Consider the following 6,158-nt stretch of genomic DNA (forward strand, 5'->3'; position numbering starts at 1 on the left):
GCACATTTACCAGTATTCTCTTTCTAAATACCTTCTGCTTCTTTATCTCTTTCCTCTCCACAAAAACAACCTAAGAATCTGACTTTATCTAACCCTAGGAGAGAGCAAATAATGCAACCGCTGGGGAATAAGAAGAAATAAATTCCATTCTGTTTGAACTTTATTCTTGACCTTCAAGTGAAGTTGAGATTTACTGACTGAGGTGGTTTGAGAACTTTTTACCCAACAGTATAGCAGTTTGGAAATTTACTTGGCTTATAAAAGTCCCAAACTCAGAGTTTTCACACAAACATTCTCATGAAAACCCAGAAAAAAGGTAACAAGCAAGAGAGGGAGATGAATCATCCTTTGCCAATTTCCTTTAGGCCTACTGCCTGATTTCATATATATGTATCCTGATTTCCTTTATGCCCCAGGACATGACCTAATTTAATGTCCTTGCTTTCTCTTTGTCTCACTGCTTGAATGAGTAGGAAGTCAACAACTAAAATCCTACTGGTAAGATAGAGGACTTCTAGGCCTTACCAGCATCCCTGCCACAGCATCCTTACCGGATTCTCAAGGCTTTGCCATTTACCGTGCTGTACCTTACAGACCTCCTGGCACTTCCACCTGATCTTTCCATGCACCTTAGGTCTCCCCTTGCCATTTGCCCAGCAACTGAACTTTTTTATGTGTATACTCTCCCCTCAATTAGAATGTGAGCCCCTTGAGAGCAGGAACCATCTCCACCTTTCTATGTGTAAAATGCTTAGCATAGTGCTTGGTACATATTAAGTACATAATAAATGCTCATTCATTCATTTATTCTTCATTTCATTTCATTTCATTTCATTTCGTTTCACTCCTTTGAGAAAACTCTGATAACAGCCACCACTGGATCTTTTAACTGAAGCTTGGTTGGGAGTCTTAGCTGGTTCTCCAAAAACTTAATTATGATTCATTGTTCAGGCGGCTGGATTATTGAAGACATTCCAGCTTTCAAGGAGACAATCACATTTGTGCTTAGAAACAAGTTTTTCTTCCCAGGGTTCTGGCAACTCAACAACTGCGAAATGAGGGCCTTCTTGGCACCGTGCAGGCATGCTATCTAGCAACATGAGGGATGCTTACTAACCAAACCTCCCCACTTAGGTGCACTTGTATATTTGGTTCCTTAGTGCCTCCTCTGACTTTAGGAAAATAAGACTCAGTAAGAACAGTCAGAGGCACCATGTGGTCATCTCAATACTTTAATTCAGTCTCAGAAGTTTGAGAGCAAAATCTTTTCACCTAAACCCTCTGCCTCCTGACTTCAGTGTTTTTGTGCCTGGTTCAGTGCCTGGTTTCCCGTGTTTGTAACCTTGGGTTATCTTTGATTCTTCCCCCTCCTTTAACTCTCACATCTTAGGCTGTTGATTCCATCAGTGCGAACTCTCTTACATTTATCCTCTCTTTGTTATTATAACCTAATTCAGGTCATTGCCACTTGCTTAGATTATTACAATAGTCTCATTATAGGTCTCCCCACTTCTACTATTTCCCCACAGCAATTCATCCTATACACTGTTGTCAGAATCACTTAAAAAATATCACTCCTCTTCTTAAAAATCTTCTTTGTTTTGTAACTTGAATATGCTCATGGGATATTGTACAGTAGAGTTGTGTTGGTGTCATTTTTTTTTTCTCTTTTGGTCTAGATCTATGATTTCATTAATATAGTTAACTCTAGGTGAGAGAACTCCCTCTGCCAGTGTAACTTAGAAACTTAGAGAGTTGCCTGGTTAGGTTAAGTAACTTATGCAGGGTTACAGAGCCAGAATATATAAGACATAGGACTTAAAACAAGTCTTCCTGACTATCTACTACACCAGAATGTTTCTCAATGGTATTATATGCCCTACTAGGTTGTAAACTTTGCCTTTCCCCAGCACCAGCACAGTCTTCTGCACACTGTAATAATAGTGATAATGGTAATTAGCATTTGTAGCACCTTTTAAGGTTTACAAAGTACAATCTCATTTGATCCTCACAACAACTCCATAGTGTAGGACAGGTGCTACTATCATTCTCTCTCTCTCTCTCTCTTTTTTTTTTTTTTGCTTTTTTGGAGGGCAGTTGGGGTTAAGTGACTTGCCCAAAGTCACATGGTTATTTTTTTTGTGTGTATTAAATGTCTGAGGTCGGATTTGAAATCAGGTCCTCCTGATTCCAGGGCTGGTGCTCTATTCACTGTGCCACCTAGCCGCCCCCTAGCATTCTCTTTTTAGATATGAGGACACTGAAGCAGATAAAAGTTAAGTAATTATCCCACATAGCTAGTAAGTGTCTGAGGCAGGATTTGAACGCAGGTCTTCCTGAAACCTGGTTTAACACTCTATTCACTCTTCTACTTAGCTGCCTAACATATATTTGATGATTGATAGATTAACAGGAAACATTCAAACTGTCCCTGACATATTGCTGGTACGTAATGTTTATTTTTAAGAATTAAAATGTCATTGTAATGATTGATGAATTATTCTATAGTCTAATGCTCTCATATATTTTTTTTTCTTTTTGGTGGGGGAAGGCAGGGCAGTTGGGGTTAAGTGACTTGCCCAAGGTCACATGGCTAGTAAGTGTTAAGTATCTGAGGCTGGATTTGAACTCAGGTCCTCCTGACTCCAGGGCTGGTGCTCTATTCACTGTGCCACCTAGTTGCCCCTGCTCTCATATTTTTAAAAATAATTTTTTCAATTAACAATAATTTGTTTTCTTTCCCCCCCCTCTCAACACACATTGGAAAAGAAAAAAAAATCAATGTATCAGATATATATATAATTAATCTCAACAAATTCCTATCTTGACTATGTTCAAAAATGTGTGTCTTATTGTAAATATTTAATCTATCACCTCCCTGTCAGAAGGCTGGTCACATTCTTTATCATCCTCCGGAATCACTGTTGTTCATTGTGTTTATTAGAGTTCTTAAATTACAGAGTGGCTGAACAAATTATTGTAGATGAATGAAATGGAATGAATAGTATTTAATAACAATAAATTATTTGATTGTGTACAGTGGCTTTCTGTGTTCTTTAAATACTTGTGTTATATTATCTCAGACATAACACAAGCTGATGTTTTAGGTATCACTTGTTACTAGCTTGTAAGCTTTTTGAGGGTCCATCAGGAACCAGGGCAGGCTTCCGTGTCCCTCACAGTGGTGCTGGGCACATAGAAAGTACTCACTAAGTATTTTTTTAATAGATTAATACACCTACAATGTGGAGATGACCATTTGTATGTTCACTTTGAGATGACTTTGAGACAACCAATTTTGGCTTCAGATCATTGTTTCAGCACATGAGAAGTGTTTTTCCAACTCTTAGCAGGTCTTTTGAAGGTTCTCCATTTGGAAACAAGGAGAAAAAAATGAGATGATGTGGAATTTCTAAGAATAATCAAGGGAAAAAGAAGAAAGTATATCCAAGGAAGCATCCAGACTAAACCGTTCACTTTACAAAACTGAAATGAAATTCCAAGTGAATAGTCAGAAAATGAGGGTCTTCCCAAGGCTGATTGTATAATGTTTGCTAACAGCTCCTCTTGTTTATTCTAAGCATTTTGCATATTAAGTAGAGAATGTTGTTTATTCGGCTTTTCAGAACACAATGACACGGGAAGCTGAAAATCCTGTTGTCTGCAGAACAGTTTTATGGTCATTTCTATGACATGGATACTCCCTTTGGACTCCTCAGAGCAATAATCAGGATAGGATGACCAGGGCTATGCTCCAGAGTACCAAAATCCACTGATAACACCTTTGCTCCTTCAGCAAGTAGAAATTGAATTTAGAAATTAATTAACAAAAATAATTAAAATAAGAAACTACTAAATGACATGCTTCCTTTCCCACCTTACAATCCAGATGTGCCAGAGGCAAATTCCTTCTGGGTCCTGGCTCCATCATACTCCTTACCTTTGAGGCCTCCCTGGAGGCAGATGAATTACCATGATATCAGCAGATGGGAAGTTTCTACCCTTAACTGTTAATCTTGGGTTTCAATGTCTCTCCAGGACTTCTCTCAGTTGGTCTTAGAAAGTGGATTTGAGAGGCAGCCAGGTGGCGGCAGTGAGTAAGAGCACTGGCCCTGGAGTCAGGAGACCCGGGATTGCTTCTGGACTCAGATACTTAACACTCACACAAAATAACTGGCCGTGTAACCTTGAGCAAGGTAACCCCAATTGCTTAAAAAAAAAGTGGATTTGAGGGTGCCTTTTGTGCTGCTTGCCGCAGGTATGTTTCCTGGAATTTGTCGTGGCTATCAGAAATGTTCTCCTGGGAGTTCCATGATTACCTTGACAAGCCACAAGCTTTAGCCTTTTTGACTGCCATATAATCTTCATTCTTTTTTTAACTTCTTACTTTCATTCCATTAAAACCCCAAGATTATTTTCACATGTGAACCTCTTTATAGTCACACCAACCTTATCTTTTACTTATATTTTTATCACTAGTATAATATTTTACATTTATCTCTTTTTAAAAGTTTAATTTAGTTTGTTGAGAACTTCTTGGATTCTGACTTCGATCCAGTCTATTATATTCCTCCTAAATTTGTGACATTTACAAATTTGAAAAGCATACCATCTGCATCTTCAAATAAGTGATGGCTAAAAATGTTAAATAGCCCAGGACCAAGTATGGGTCTGTAGGACACTCCACCAGAGATCATCTTTGCTGACATTGGACCATGAACAATTACTCTGTCAGTACAGGTGTTCCCTCAATTCTAAGTCTCCCTAACAACTGTCTATTCTACATTCCTCCCAGAGTACAGTGCTTATGCACACAGTAGGTACTTAATAAATATATGTTGAATGAATGAACCCTGTTGACAAAGCTTGAAGTTGTCAAACACTCCTATATGTCCTTTTGCCTCCTCCTCCAATGGCTAAAAATGAATTCAAAACCAAAGTAAAAATAAGATTTTAAAAAAAGCAACCTTACTTATAAATAGATTTTGCTGAACTGAATATTTGGAAATTTAGTTTCTTAAGCTTTAAAAATAACCTTCCCTTCAAAGTATCTCCCCACCTCATTCTGACAGTTCTGTTTCTTCTGGAAGCTGTTGTTCCATCTCTTTCTATCTGTGACTGACATATTCTTTTCATATGGTTTATTTATCCCTTTCCCATTAGCAACACAAAGCATCTACCCAGGGGTTCCTTAGGGGATCTGTGGTGCACTTATGCAGAAATATTTTAAGTTGCAGTCAGGGCCCCTCATTAAGGCTGCCTTTCCAGATTCTGGTTTGATTTCATCATAAAAGGCCCTGAATGGAAACAATTCTTACAGCTGTCAAGTTGGGTTAAAGAGTCCAGTTAATTTGTATGGAAAAAGATTTTAGGAAAATATTGATTGGCTCCTGGGCCTCATGTCCAGCATCAGTCCAATACTTGGCACTTTAAAATAGCCCTAATCAAGTCAATACCACTAGCAATGATTTTGGTAAGACTAATGTGAATATACAACATTGCTTTTGCAAATAAATGCCTTTTGTCCTTCTCCTTCCTGGCTCAAATCTCTCTGTTTCTTTCCATGTCTGTAGCACTTGTTTGTCTACCAGTGACCTCATCTGTGTAATTAGCTTGCTTCTGTATGTGTCCCCACAAGCCTCTTACCTTCTAGCTTTTCGATAATCATTGGCATGGTAAGTAGAGAGATGCCAGCTTTCAAAGTCCTTTGGATTTCATAGAAGAAGATGAGAGTGTGGGTTGTTTTGGAAATTGAATCCTTTTTTATGGGGATTCTACTAAGTACAATTTAGAGCTAGGGAAGGAGCAGGCAGGCAAAACCAGAAATAGCCTGCTGGAAGAGAAAATCTGGGGAATGAAAAATGTTTACTGAATTTCAACATCAATGATCCAGAATAAGATAGCAGCCTCAACTCTTGTTCCAAGTTTTTCTAGTCATGCCCAGTTGCTCTTGCAGCTGCAGTAACTTCATTTTCTTTCTTTTCTTTGGGCAGAACAAAGATATGCTGAAGTTCCCTTCGGTGCTCCCCTCCCCCTGACTTTCTGCAAAGCAGTGCAAAGTTGTTTTAACCTTTTTTTAAGGCTTTGCCATCTTCACTGTGTTCAGTAGAATATTTACCAAATAGAGATTCTCACCCCCTTTTCCCACCTATGAACTC

At 38.6% G+C, this 6,158-nt stretch overlaps 1 protein-coding gene across 8 annotated transcripts in view; it reads right to left on the reverse strand.

Annotated features, from left to right (window-relative positions):
• Window positions 1-6,158, reverse strand: part of SH3RF2 (SH3 domain containing ring finger 2) — a 170,250-nt gene that overhangs the window by 4,251 nt on the left and 159,841 nt on the right. The window lies entirely within an intron of this gene.

This window comes from Petaurus breviceps, unplaced genomic scaffold (genome assembly GCF_028583685.1).
Source record: "Petaurus breviceps papuanus isolate PSGF00001 unplaced genomic scaffold, PetGlider_PUasm1.0 551, whole genome shotgun sequence".
In the NCBI taxonomy this organism is placed as follows: domain Eukaryota; kingdom Metazoa; phylum Chordata; class Mammalia; order Diprotodontia; family Petauridae; genus Petaurus; species Petaurus breviceps.